At 44.8% G+C, this 15,283-nt stretch overlaps 1 protein-coding gene across 1 annotated transcript in view; it reads right to left on the bottom strand.

Moving 5' to 3' along the window:
• The window catches only part of GALNT16 (polypeptide N-acetylgalactosaminyltransferase 16), a 316,815-nt gene that overhangs the window by 191,045 nt on the left and 110,487 nt on the right, over positions 1-15,283 (bottom strand). The window lies entirely within an intron of this gene.

Below are 15,283 nucleotides of genomic sequence, written 5' to 3'. Positions count from 1 at the left end.
ATGGTTAATATTCAGTCAGGGCCATATAAGAGTTATGCAGGTAATGGCTGATTATCAGGCCGAGACCCGTATAACCATTTTTATGGTTTGTTTGTTTTTTTTAATAAAACTCCTGTGGTCCCTCCCACCCCCCAAAAAAATTACCCCTCTTTCCCTTCATCCCTTCCCACCCCTTTCATCCTATGGTAAGCATTAATGCTTACCACAGTTTAGTAAAGGGACCCCACTGAGTTTTACATTTAGCCCTGAATTGTACTGGTAGCCAGTAAAATTTTTGCAGAAATGGTGTGATATGATCATGTCACTTACAACCTTCAGTTTCCAAGTGATTTTAGAGTAATTAGGAAGAGTGAACCGATACGATCATTTTCTTATCAGACAATTCAGACATGGAATCATCTTCCTTTAGAAATAAGCTGCCTGAATGTGTATGTTACTTTTCATAAAGTTTTAAAGACCTACCTTTTTGGTAAATATTATTCTTGATTCTTTATCTTTTGTTGTGCAATAATTTCTAAGTACATGCGCTCCCCTTAATGTAGGGTTCTTCTTGTAATCCGCTCTGAATCTGAATTGAAAAATAGCGGAAGATGTTTGTGTTTATTGAGAGCTTCTATACCGCAACTAATGACTAGGGAGTCAGATCAGAGCGGTTTACATGAGCTTCTGTAAAGGTGTTACCATACAGACTTACAAAGATCTACTGCGAGGTGTTACAATACACAGTTATTTATACCGGCATGATTATGCCATAATCAATCATCCTACTTATTTTACTGGCACATTGATCATCCTACTGATTAGATTAGATTGATTAACTTAGATTCTATCAGTTGTGCTGTGGTATTCTGGTGCAAACCTTTGTAGTCAGTTCAATCCTACCTTGATGTTATCAGAATATAAACAATTGTGACAAGACATGCCTTCTCTCTATGTTACAGCAAATGGTTTTGCTGAAGGTTGCTTTGATTTGGGGGGGGGGGATTAGTGTAAGTTTAGCTGTACCCCCAAGGTTCCTGACCTAAGATTTAAGAGCGAATTTGTAACTCCCACAAGCGATTTTGATGTCAGATATGTAACTGCTTGTGTTAAGGATCCACAGGAGCTCGGTTTTACTTTGGTTCAGGCAAAGTTTGTTGTTTTTAGCTCATTCTTGAATTGCTGTTATGCAGGTAGTCAGTTTATGTAGAGCTGTAGGCAGTGGCAGTGTAGGGGTAGGAGGCACCCTATCTGCTATCATGTTTCTATGTTTCTACACCAGGCAAATATTGTACCACTGATACCTGTTTGCCACTCGTGCTAGCTTGATATTATAGTCCACAGTGTTACAAGCTGCTGAGAAATCCAGCAGTACAAGTACTGAGGAGAGCCCCCAGTCTCGGTTTCTTTGACATGGATTAGATTCTCTCTTCTACCCAGTTGTTGAGCTGAACACAAACTGTTCTATAGTTTTCCTAGAAATAGGATGTTAGATGCTGGCCAGCAACATAAGAATAGCCTTACTGGGTCAGACCAATGGTCCATCAAGCCCAGTAGCCCGTTCTCACAGTGGCCAATCCAGGTCACTAGTACCTGGACAAAACCCAAGGAGTAGCAATATTCCATGCTACCATTCCAGGGCAAGCAGTGGCTTCCCCCATGTCTTTCTCAATAACAGACTATGGACTTTTCCTCCAGGAACGTGCCCAAGCCTTTCTTAAAACCAGCTACGCTATCCGCTCTTACCACAATCTCTGGCAATGTGTTCCAGAGCTTAACTATTCTCTGAGTGAAAACAAATTTCCTCCTATTGGTTTTAAAAGTATTTCCCTGTAACTTCATCGAGTGTCCCCTAGTCTTTGTAATTTTTGATGGAGTGAAAAATCGATCCACTCCACTCAGGATTCTACTCCACTCAGGATTTTGTAGACTTTAATCATATCTCCCCTCAGCCGTTTCTTTTCCAAGCTGAAGAGCCCTGACCGTTTTAGTATTTCCTCATATCTTGGTCACTCTTCTTTGAACCTTTTCTAACGCCACTATATCTTTCTTGAGATAAGGAGACCAGAACTGAACGCAATAGTCCAGATGAGGTTGCATCATGGCAAACTTGTCCTGGTCAAGGCTGTTCTTCTTTAGCAATAGGGCTCACCACTGCCCTTTTTAATGTTGGAGTTTTCCATCAGAAAAAGGATTTCACAATTTTTGTGGCTCTTTCTATGAAACTCCTGCTTTCCAGCTGCACTGTCTTTGATGGGCAGTGATCAAGGAAGCACATGGTTGGTCGAAGACTTCTCAGGATTTTGTCAATGTCATCCTCTGTTATTGTTCACCGCGTTGACCTACGGAAGCGATGTAGAAAGTACCAAATAAAGTGTCCCATAAGTTTATGCGAGGAGAGTGTGGCATAGTGGTTAGAGCTACAGCCTCAGCACCCTGAGGTTGTGGGTTCAAACTCCACTGCTCCAGGTACATTAGACAGATTGTGAGCCCACCAGGACAGAGAGGGAAAATACTTGAAATACAGTGTAGTTGTATAACCACAAAAAGGTAGCATACAAGTCCCATCCCTTTCCCTTTATGTGACCCTGGTTAACTCACTAGTGGAGACAATTTTGTTTCCAAAGTATGCAGCAATATCATTTCCATTCAGTTTAGAATGGGCAGTCTAGTTATGTTGTGGATTATGTTGTGAAGTAAGTCATTTACAATGCTGAATACATGCATGGTTGAAATGACTGCCTATTTTCAATGCATTGAGAGAAATATGTTTTGGCTGTTGTTAAGGCTTGGCCATTCTTTATCAGTATGAATCACAACCTAGGGTCCCTCTGAGTAATCATGAGATGCATGTCCTAAAAAGTTAAAGATACAGGCAGATCTTAAGAAACCTCTCAATTGATCACCAGAATCGCAGTCTTGGCCAACTTCAAGGTCAGTCGATTGGTGGCAATCCAAGAAGTGACTGAATGAATTCTCTCTACATTGCCTCAGAGAAAAATTGATCGAAGGAAAAGAAAAACTGTATATCTTCAGCATACAGCCAATACTGCAAATTTAAGTCACAGAAAATCTGATAAAAAGGCACTAAAGAGTTGAATGATAAGTCTTGGACATCCTGGAGCTATACTCGAGCCTTTCCCAGGATGCCCTAGACGGAACGTAGACGTCTTCAACTAGACCTGTTTGAGAAGCATCTAAGTGCCAAAAGGTTACGCAAACTGACCAGATGACCACTGGAGGGATTAAGCAATGAGCCCTACGTACTCCCCCAATGGTCACTGACCCCCTCCCACTCCCAAATTCTAGCTTGTGTCTGTTTAAATTTTCTGGGAGCTAATACAAGGTTCAATGTGGGCCACAATGATCCCTATAGCTTGTTCTTTCATCTTCCCAGCAGGAAAAAAAAAATCCTGTGCACCAGAACTCCTCCTTCATCCCACTATCTCAAAGAAGAAGCCCTAGCCTTTCTCAGAACTCCTTATTCTGCAGAGCCCTTCCTTCTTCCCTTGTAAATTTGTAGTGTACAGATTAGAATATGTTAGAGGGGGTAGGCATCCCTCCAGTCAGTGTACAAGTTTATTTAAAATTTGATTTGATCACAATATCATGATCCAAAGCGATTTAGAAATATAAAAACAGGGTTTTAGTAGAAAAGCATACTTTAAGACTGACAATACATGAAACAAGAAGGAAAAAGGTTGAACTACGTTTAGTAGAAAAAAGAACATATAGGGTTAGAACATTAGGATAGGGAATTGTTACCCATTAATTTTCTTTTAAAGGGAAAATAGCTAAATAAGGTATGGGGGGTGGGGGTCATGTAGGCTTTGGGATTTGGGGGTCAGGGTTTCAGGGGGTTCAGGAGGTCATGTGCTCGGGGAGGTGCCGGCAGGAGGGCGTGGGCATCCCTCCTGTCGGGGATTGTTTCAGGGGTTCTGACAGGAGGGATTGGACAACCCAATTGCCACGGACAGTGTGTGTGGGGGGTACTGTGGTAGTTTCGGAAGGGAGTGGGCATCCCTCCTGCCAACTGATTTATGGTGGGGTTTGGCTGACTCTCAGCTGATTGCGGCAACATAATTCTCTAAACGGAGCCTGTGACATGGATGCTGGTTAGAGAATCAGGGTGATTAGGTGGGGTTAACGGACAGATGCGATTCTCTATAGAATGCCCATGTGCGATTCTCATAAGCCGCTTATGCAGCTGCTGAAACCAGGTGTCCTATACAGAAACAGACCCAGTCCTCGGGACACACCCAGCTAGTCAAGTTTTCAGGATATGCAATGAATATGCATAAGATAAATGGAGGTAACGCATGCAAATTTATCTCATGCATATTCATTGTGGATATCTTGAAAAACAGACTGGCTTCATGTATCTCAAAAACTGGGTGGAGAACCCCTACTTTAGAGTCATTAGCATCACTAGTAAAAGACATTAATGCACTATCCTCAAGAACAGTATGACAACATAAAGAACTAGAGGGAGGTTTCTCCATTTCGATTTCCATCTCCATCTCTCTCTCTCTTTCTTTTATGTCTCAGCTGGAAGCAGGGGTGAGAATTCTGAAACTCCCTTACAGAAGAAAAAGTACCAGTCTGCCTTCTTAAGTATACTTGCCTAGCACCAGGGATTTTCTTCTTCTGGGGGGAGGTGGGGCTCTAGGGATCACTGTGGCTCTAGATTACATACCTTTAGCTGGTAGCATTATGCTATAATCAGAACACACATGATATTGTCATCTCTACAATGAATAGCTGAACAACCCATGAAAATTTGTTCCTTTGTGATTCCATGAACAAATTTCCAGGGCACTTGTTGATTTCAATGATCCCTGTTTTTCTCTACAGATGTTCTTTGACCTTAATATTAATGTCTGGCTGTTATCCATGACTACATGTGTGACTGCTACTGCTACTCAGCAATGCACTCTGTAAACACTTCCTTGGCACCATATGCTGGATTTCTTAATACAACTAAATCCAGAATTCTTATTCTTTTTCCAAAACAGCTTTGATGGCCCCAAGGCATCTAGAGAGCCTGAAGCTGACCGATTAATAACGCAAACTGTTGGGATGGGGTAGAGGCTCAAAATCAGTCACAGGCCATTTCTTCCCACAAAAACCCCACTTGAGTGGGTTAATTAGGGTCTTCTGGCAATAATAACTTGCTATGCAGGCAGTCTCTGCATTGGAAAGGACAATTCCCTCATGTGCAATAAACATGCCTATGATTTCTGTAGCTCTCTGCCATCCTTTTTTTTTTGGGGGGGGGAGCTTTGTTTTGTTATGTATTTTGCAATTCTCTGCTAGAGGTCTTGAAAATCTTGGGAGCTGGAGAGGAAGGGAAAAAAAAAAATCTCCCATGCCATAGCATAATTGTGCTGTTTTACATAGAGTTCTGAATAATCACAGAACACACCATCTCTCAAATTCTATAAATGGCACCAAAAGTGCCTTTCTGTATATATCACCATCAATTTCAGTGTACTATTAATCTCAAAAATGTTTTCTGTTCTGGATTGTTTCATTTTCATTTTTATTCTATTTCTGTAGGTTTTATGTATATATCATGCTTTATTTAAAAAATACAATTGCACATTATATATTAATGATTGTATATGTTTTAATATGTTTGTGGCATTATGTTTTATTATATTCATTTTTATTACATTTGCATTTTAGACTCCTGAGGCAGGCCAGTTGGCCGAAACATGTGCGTATCGGGTCCCTTTGACTTAATAAAGATTTCATAGCACCCTTGGCCATCTTTGCTGTGTTTTGTGGTGACTTTCATCCTGGAAAGGTGTTTCTCCCATTTTCACTACCAAAAGTTAGATGAATACATAATTCGGCACTGTTACAAAATAAGACAAATTACGCTCATATTATTCTTAACTATTTTGTACCAAATTGGCAAGCTATTGATGATAAATGCCATTCATTTGAGAAAAAATGCTTGAGCTTCCCTGGGAGAACAGTATAGAAAATTGAATGAATGAATGAATAAATAAATAATTGGTGCTAATTAGCAGTTGCGCACTCAGAAAACTTACGCCTGTATGCTAACTTCTCTCATGTGCAAATTCAAAGGTGTCTTTAATGTGGGAGAAGCATGTGCATGTCAGGGGCAGTCTGACTATTCTTGCACGTATTTTATAAAACAGTTCCATTTATGCCCCCCAACTGCCACATTTAGAGGCAACCATTGATACCAGCCCTAGACTTGGCATATGAGGTCACACCTAAAGTTTGGCACATAACTGCAGACTCACATTAGCATTCTTTAACAGTTTGAGGTGCTCCTGTGCTATTATAGAATATTAGCTTAGCGCCCAGTTTTAGAGACCTGTGTAGAATTTACCGCCATGTGCCCATCATTCTAAGGGCACAACGTAGTAGATGACAGCAGATAAAGACCCGAATGGTCCATCCAGTCTGCCCAACCTGATTCAATGTAAAAAAAATTTTATTTTTTTCTTCTTAGCTATTTCTGGGCAAGAATCCAAAGCTCTACCCGGTACTGTGCTCGGGTTCCAACTGCTGAAGTCTCCGTCAAAGCTCACTCCAGCCCATTTACACCCTCCCAGCCATTGAAGCCCTCCCCAGCCCATCCTCAACCAAAACAAGACCTGTTTACTAGATTTAAGGCCTCTTTTACAAAGCAGCAGTAGCGATTATCCCACGACAAATGCACCGAAGCCCATTCAGTTCCTATTGTATTTCTTTTGCCTTTGCCATAATGAGCCCATAATGACCCATAATGAGGTTAATATTCAGCCAGCATCAGCCAGCAGTTTTTGGCCACTGATGGTGTTAAGCCTAGATATTCACTGCCAGGCCCTAAACAGCACTGAATATCCATCTATGTGCAGCTTATGTAGTTAATAATAATAACAATTTATGTATATACTGCCACAACCTTACAGTTCTGAAAGGTTCACAATAAAAAAACAAACAGTAGTCACCGGATACATACAAAATAACAGTAATAACAAATCATTATACAACCTGTAATTCAAACTTTTCAAATAAATACGTTTTCACCAGTCGCCTCAAGGCAACATAAGAAGTAGAGGACAGAAGGTGATCAAAAAGCTCTGCCCACAATCGCACTGTCTGAAAGGAAGACAATTTGTCCACACATCGTTGTCTAAACCTGCCGCGTAAAGCAGGAAAAACAAAACAGTTAACATTACGAGTGGCGCGGGAAAAGATAGCTAGCTCAAACTGCTCCACCAAATAGGGTGATAAGTGCAATATTCAGCACATAACCACCACAGTGAAACCAGACGAAGATAGGACTGAGTTTTATGCGGTCTGAATGTTTACTTGGTGCTCAAGAGTGGCACTTAACCGCATGAGTGCTGACTCCGCCCCCAGACCGCCCACAAAACAGCCACTCTTCAGTTTAGCAGTTAGGCCCAGAATCTATAAATGAAGCCTAAAGTTAGGTGCCTAGACTGGCATGCCTAGCCGATCTAGACATCTAACTTTATTTTCTTAATTGGCTTAATCAGTGCTGATAATTGAAAACGTCATTAAAAAATAATTTAAAAAAATTAGCCAGTAGGCGTCTAGCTTGGTAGGCACCTACCATTTCAAAGTAGGCATCTACACCAAGGCACCTACCAGTAAGTAGGCATGATTTCACTTAGACACATTCATTTAGGCCACGAAAATCCTGGCCTAAATGGCAATGCACCTGATTCAATGCCTGCTGGTGATTAAGATTGTTTAAGCACTGCTAGGTGTGATTCTGTAAATGGTGCCTAGCAGATGACTGACAATTGCATTCAATGATGCCTAATAGTTAAGCACCATCTATAGCAGCGATGGCGAACCTATGGCATGAGTGCCAACTGTGGCACGCGAAGGCCTTGCAGCTGGCACGCGCAGGGCCGCCATCAGGGCAGTACTACCAGGGGGTGCACAGGAGAGAGAGCTGAACGGGGACGATGGGGGACCCGCGGGGTTAAATATAACTCGAGCCGCGAGGCTCATCTTCTACTCCGACTGCCCTGCCGCTCACACAGCTGATCGGAAATCTTCCCCGACGTCAGCGCTGACGTCGGAGGGAGGGCTTAAGCAAAGCCCGCCCTCCGACGTCAGCGCTGACGTCGGGGAAGACTTCTGGTCGGTTATGTGTGCGCGGCGGGACAGGCAGGAAATAGAAGACAAGCCTACACGGCTCGAGCTACATTTTGCTGAGAAAGTTGCTAAGATGGGCTGGGAGGCAAACGGGGAACACAAAAGGGGGAGGGAGTGCGTTTTGGACACAAGGCATGAACTTGGGAGAGAGGAAGGGAGGGAAAGAGATGCTGAGGTGGGGGATGGAATGGGTTTTTGGACACAAGGCATGAACTTGGGAGAGGAAGGGAGGGAAAGAGATGCTGAGGTGGGGAAGGGAATGGGTTTTTGGACACAGAAGGCATGAACTTGGGAGAGAGGAAGGGAGGGAAAGAGATGCTGAGGTGGGGGATGGAATGGGTTTTTGGACACAGAAGGCATGAACTTAGGAGAGAGGAAGGAAGGGAAAGAGATGCTGAGGTGGGGGAGGGAATGGGTTTTTGGACACAAGGCATGAACTTGGGAGAGGAAGGGAGGGAAAGAGATGCTGAGGTGGGGAAGGGAATGGGTTTTTGGACACAGAAGGCATGAACTTGGGAGAGAGGAAGGGAGGGAAAGAGATGCTGAGGTGGGGGATGGAATGGGTTTTTGGACACAGAAAGCATGAACTTGGGAGAGAGGAAAGGAGGGAAAGAGATGCTGAGGTGGGGGAGGGAATGGGTTTTTGGACACAAGGCATGAACTTGGGAGAGAGGAAGGGAGGGAAAGAGATGCTGAGGTGGGGGAGGGAATGGGTTTTTGGACACAGAAGGCATGAACTTGGGAGAGAGGAAGGGAGGGAAAGAGATGCTGAGGTGGGGGATGGAATGGGTTTTTGGACACAGAAAGCATGAACTTGGGAGAGAGGAAAGGAGGGAAAGAGATGCTGAGGTGGGGGAGGGAATGGGTTTTTGCACACAGAAGGCATGGACTTGGGAGAGAGGAAGGGAGGGAAAGAGATGCTGAGGTGGGGGAGGGAATGGGTTTTTGGAAACAGAAGGCAAGGACTTGGGAGAGAGGAAAGGAGGGAAAGAGATGGTTGTGTACACGGGGAATAGAAGAAAGGAGAATTTTTGGTCATAGGGAGGGAGTGAGGTACAGACAGTGGCATACCAAGGTGGGGGTGGGGGCGGTCTGCCCCGGTTTTACGCCCCAAGGGGGTACACAGCTGTCCACCCTCCAGTGTTCTCCCTAGGCTGGCAAATTCGTCTCTTTAGCCACTTGAGTGCCACCGCCGCCATTGGGAACAGGTCGGTGCCAAGTTCTCCCTGCTTTTCACTGTGGGGCCGACCAACTCTCACCACCCGCGTCAATTCTGATGTCGGAGAGGACGTTCTGGGCCAGCCAATCGCTGCCTGGCTGGCCCAGAACGTCCTCTCTGATGTTAGAATTGACGTCGAGTGGCGAGAGTTGGTCGGCCCCGTGGGGAAGAGAAGCAGGGCGAACTCGGCGCCGGCCTGTTCCCGATAGCGGCAGTGACAGCCTATTCCCCAGTGGCGGTGGCAGCATTTTCTCAATGGTGGTGGCATAGGGGAGGGCAAGGAGAAAGAAAGAAAGGGGGGGACAGGGAGCAAAAAAAAAAAAAAAAAGAAAGAGGGCTGGGTGAAACAAAGAAAAATGGGGCACGGAGAGAGAGAGAAAGACAGACATACAGAATGAAAGGGGGTATGGAGAGAGAGAAAAAGAAAGAAGGGGGCAGGGTGAAACAAAGAAAAAGTTTGGGGAGGGAATGAGGTCTGGAGGAGAGAAAGCATACAGGAGGCTGAAAAAAGGGAAGAAATATTGGATGCACAGTCAGAAGAATAAAGTGCAACCAGAGACTGATGAAATTACCAAAGGTAGGAAAATGATTTTATTTTCAATTTAGTGATCAAAATGTGCAGGTTTTGAGAATTTATATATGCTGTCTATATTTTGCACTATGGCCCCCTTTTACTAAACCGCAATAGCGTTTTTTAGCGCAGGGAACCTATGAGCTTCAAGAGCAGCGTGGGACATTCAGCGCAGGTCCCTGCGCTAAAAACCGCTATCGCAGTTTAGTAAAAAGGGAGGGGGAATATTTGTCTATTTTTGTATAGTTGTTACTGAGGTGACATTGCATAAAGTCATCTGCCTTGACCTCTTTGAAAACCCGCGGAATATAAATGATAATTCACATTTTCTCTGCGTACAGCGTGCTTTGTGTTTTTAAAATTTTATTGTTGGTAGATCATTTTGACTTGGCCACAAAGGTAAGGGGGAGGGAGGGGAGCTGCTGAAAGAGTCTACCTTGACGTGGTTGCAGGCTTACAAATCTTTTGGTCAAAGAGTGCGGCGACAGAGAAAAGTATGTGTGTATTCGGCCCATGAATGAAATCATTAAAACATTATAAATTGCCAATAAATTGAAATGAAAACCAAAGGATTGTGAATCAAATTGATTCTCTGACAATACAAAGATTCCAACCTTTAAAAATGATGTTACATAGTTCAGGCAACTTTATAAAGAGTTTTTAGATACTAAAATGTTGTTATTAAGGTTTAATTGACGTGCTGGCACTTTGAGGAAATTCTTTGGTTTTGTGCGGCAGTTTGGGCACTCGGGCTCAAAAAAGTTAGCCATCACTGATCTATAGAATCAGGGCTTTAGTGTTAACCAGTTAAGTGCCACAGTAGATTGCCTCGCACAAGTTATTTAACTGGCCAGGTGTAGGGTTACCAGTTTTTTAAAATAAAAAAAGAGAGACAAGTGGCCCCACCTCATTCTGTTCCTCATTCTTGCCCTGTCTCGCCCCTGACACCACCCCATCCTGCCCCCATCCCCGCCTATTCCACCCCCAGTCATGCTCCCACACAAACCTTCGTCGTCTTCCCTGAGCTCGTGGCCCCATCTGGAGGGCCTCCAAGCATGCCTAGATGCATTGTGATGAAGTTGTCACATCACATCGCATCCAAGCACGCTTGGAGGCCCCCCTTGGACGCGGCCCCGAGCTCAGGCTTTCCAAAACCCGGACATCTGTCTGGGCACCCGGACAGTCCTCTAAAAAAAAAAAAGGACATGTCCAGGTTTTCCTGGACATCTGGTAACCCTAGCCAGGTGTCTCTCCTGCTTTGAATATCAACTCTAGTATGACCCAGAGTAAAGAGCAGCTCCTTACAGATCAAGCCAGGACTGAGCAATTCCGCAGCAGAGGTCAGGTTCACAGGGCCTTAACGTTGTGATTTTGCTTTTCAGACTCGCAGTCCTGCTTCTTTCTCAACTTCTATCCATTCTTCTCTGCTGTGCCCTGTTTAATTAACTGAAGGGCTGTCATTAGAACTTTAATAAGATGTACTTGAGGCTACATAAAGATTGATGGATGGAAAACCAGCGTGCATGGGACTGTAATTCTGCCAATAGTTTCCAGTGACATCTTAAAATGAAAACGAATTAGGATTGACACATAATCAGAACAAACAGAGGGCATATTGTGAGAGATTTGTCAAAAGCACTGCTGGGGGGGGGGGAGGGGGAAGGAGAAGAGGAAGGTGCATAGCTTTTTTTTCTGAATTCTGTTCCCTATCTAGCTTGTATACAACTGCTCCTCCATAAAACATATATAGTGCTGCCACAGTGGCAAGTACTGTACAGTAACATGCAGAGAACCTGTGTCAAATTCCCAGGCCAGGCTGGTACTGAGAATGTTATAAAAGCACAATTTGCTGGCCCTGGGGAAGTTGCTTCAGCCAGTATTGATGATAATACCTAGTGGCAAGTATAGGGTCCATATTATCTGGGCTCCAAAGGGATTCATGGCTTGTGGTTTCTAGCTAAGGATTGTCGCTATAATGTGTGGCTAGAGGAGGGTGGGGAATATAAAAATTTAGTACTTAGTTGTGAATGAAGGCTCAGTAGAAGACTGTTCCAATAGAGCTAGAATCCAAAGGTAAAAGCAGAAGCAGGAGATACATCAGGGATGATTCAAATCAGCAGTTCAGCTGCCCTTCACTATCTCTCTTCACTTATCTCCCCCTATGATCCGCGCCCCCCCCCCCCCCCCCCCCCTCGTGAGCTCAGCTCAGCTGGTAGGTCCCTCCTATCTGTGTCCATCTCTTCCTCTGTCAATTCCAGACTGTCTCTTCTACTTGATGCACCATATGCTTAGAACAAGTTGCCCGAATCCCTATGGCAGGCTCCATCTTTGGCATTGTTCAAGGCTCAGTTAACAGCCCACCTCTTTGAGACTGCTTTCAAGTCCTGACTCCTCTCACCTTGAGTTCTGCATCCTTAACTCCATATGTCATGTCAGTTTGTCCAAGTTAGATTGTATACTCTTCTTAGGAGGGACCATCAAAATGTACAGTGTTGTGTACGCCTTTCAGTGCTATATAAGTGATAAATAGTAGTAGTAGTTCATTAACAGTATTAGAGGGAATTCAGATTGACGATGCTGTGTGAATAGAGCTAGAAGAATAAAAACAACAGACAAGGAAAGAGTTGGCTTGATAGTTCAGGGGAAAAACTGGGAGCTGCCATGTGGGAAACCCTAATTCCATTCAAGAGCCTGATTTCTGCTTCTTAAGCTGGCAAGATCTGTAGATGTTGCAGGGGCAGCAATTATAACTCCTCAGGGACTGCATGCGCTGGCTAGACTCAGAGTGCATTTGTTTGATTTCATTCACTTGATATACAGCTTATCAACACCAAAGTACTAAAGTGGTTTACAATAAATCATTTTACAATAAATTGTACTCATCATCAGTGTTCCCTCTAAGCGGGCGGGTGTTGTGAGCAAACTTTTTTCACTGTGAGCTAAAAATATCGGGCGCCAGCAAGTTATGAGCCAAATAAATATGTTGCTTTCTACCACAGAACTTCCTTACGTTTGTATGGAATCTATCCCCTTTCAACTTTAGAGAGTGCCCTCTCGTTCTCCCTGCCTTAGCTACTAAGTCTATTCCCTTCAGTACCTTGAATGTTTCTATCATGTCCCCTCTCAATCTCCTCTGCTCAAGGGAGAAGAGGCCCAGTTTCTCTAATCTTTCGCTGTACGGCAACTCCTCCAGCCCCTTAACCATTTTAGTTGCTCTTCTCTGGATCCTTTCGAGTAGTACCGTGTCCTTCTTAAAGTACCAGTGCTGGACGCAGTACTCCAGGTGAGGGCGTACCATGGCCCGGTACAGCAGCATGATAACCTTCTCTGTCTCTTCAGTCCAGCATCTGCCCCTTCCATTCACTGTCTGTCTTTCCCTGCCATCTCTCCTCCTGCCCCCCCCCACCCCCCAATTTGGTCTAGCATCCATCATCTTCCTTCTGTTCCCCTCATGGTCTGGCATCTCTATCCTTCCCTCCCCCCTGTGGTTTTTAGCATATCTCTCTTCTCATTTCCTCCACTCAGATCTGATCATTCTCTGCTCTCTCTTCCCTTTTCTTCTCTGGTCTTCCTTCTCTATTTTCTGCCTCCATCTAAATTAAATTCTTTCTTACTATTTAGTCCCGTTTCCCTCTTTTCACTGTGTCTACACACAGCTTGTCACCCCTTTCCCTCACCCCTCCATTATCTTACTATTTTCTTCCCCCTTTATTTATCTCCTCCTTCCATCCAGTATGTGTTCTTTCCCCACTTCCATTCAGCATCTGCTCTCCCTTCTCAACTGACATCCATCTGCCTTCTGCTCTCTCTCCCTTCTTCTCACTTCCATCATCTGTCCCCTTCTCTCTCTCTCTCATCTCCTCCATTCCATCATCTGCCCCTTCTCTCTCTCTCTCTCTCCCCCCCCCCCCCAACTTCCATCATCTGCCCCCCTTCCCCTCACCTTTGTGGGTCACTTTCTTTCCCCTGAGGGTGGCTCATGTCACAGGGGAAGCTTTGGCCGAGCAGAACCGCTTGATTGACAGTGGAACTTACTTGATTGATGTCGATGCTGGGGCCCGTTGCCGTTTGAAGGAAAAAAAAAAAGGTGGAAAAAAGGAACCTGTAAAGGCGAGAGGAAGGGAAACCTCCAGGACAGCTGCTTTTTGCCCTCCTTCAGCGGCCCAAGAGTTCAGACCAGCAGCGGCAGCTCTGTATGCTTTTAACTGCCGGGACTCCTGCCTTCCACCGCGTTTGCCTCCTGCCTTGTCTCCGCACCTCCAGACCAGCAGCGGCAGCTGTGTATGCTTTTAACTTCGGCACAGAGCTGCCCCTAATCAATAGTTTAGCGCGGTTTCATGAGGCAGCCTCGGGGCCTTTGATAGCCGGCCCGCTTCGATGATGCGATGTGGGCCGGCCTAGCAAAGGCCCCGAGGCTGCCTTATGAAACCGCGCTAAACTATTGATTAGGGGCAGCTCTGTGCCGAAGTTAAAAGCATACACAGCTGCCGCTGCTGGTCTGGAGGTGCGGAGACAAGGCAGGAGGCAAACGCGGTGGAAGGCAGGAGTCCCGGCACAGCGACTGCAACAGGAAGTTGCAAGTCAGCTGACGCCGGCCTTTCGTTGCGGCGGGGACCGAATCCTTCGCGGACCGGCAAGATTTTGTTTGCGGACCGGCGGTTGAAGAACTGTGCTCTACACTGTGTGCGCTGTGACGAGAAACATGTGCGCTGCGAGGTAATATTTTGTGCGCGTGCGCACGTCAACGCAGCTTAGCGGGAACACTGCGGAGTCATCATACAAAACAATTTACAAAATAGCTGCAATAACCTCCTTAACCCCCCCCTCCCCCCCCAAAAAAAACCCACCCCAACAGGAAAATACAATCTGGTTAAATGTCTCAACTATAAAATTACCCTAGGTAAAAGGACTAATGAAAAGCCAAATTTGTACTGCTTTACAGAAGCTGAGTTAGCTAGAAACTTCAGGATGTTCCTAAGTAGGGTTACCTGATGTCCAGGAAAACCCAGACATGTCCTCTTTTTCGAGGACTGTCCAGGTGCCCAGGGGGATTTCCATAACCCTGTAGTTTGTCCGGGTTTTGGAAGTTCCCGAGCTCAGGGATGCGTCTGGCCTCCGAGCAGGCACGGATGCAACATGAGGTCATGTCACATGCAATATATGATTCTCCATTAACAGGTGACTATCAAGGTAAACACCTAGTAATCTCATCCCAGAGTAATAACCAATTTTTTATCTTGTAGTTCTACACCTTTCACCCTCAATAGATCTTCATTCCCAATGAACATCAATTCTGTTTTCTGTATATTTAGCTTCAGAACATTCTCATCCATCCATTCCTTTATTTTAGGTCTGCTTTC

Source organism: Geotrypetes seraphini, chromosome 7 (genome assembly GCF_902459505.1).
Source record: "Geotrypetes seraphini chromosome 7, aGeoSer1.1, whole genome shotgun sequence".
In the NCBI taxonomy this organism is placed as follows: Eukaryota; Metazoa; Chordata; class Amphibia; order Gymnophiona; family Dermophiidae; genus Geotrypetes; species Geotrypetes seraphini.
The sequence above is the reverse complement of the archived record's forward strand: the minus strand, read 5'-3'. Positions and strand labels throughout refer to the sequence as shown.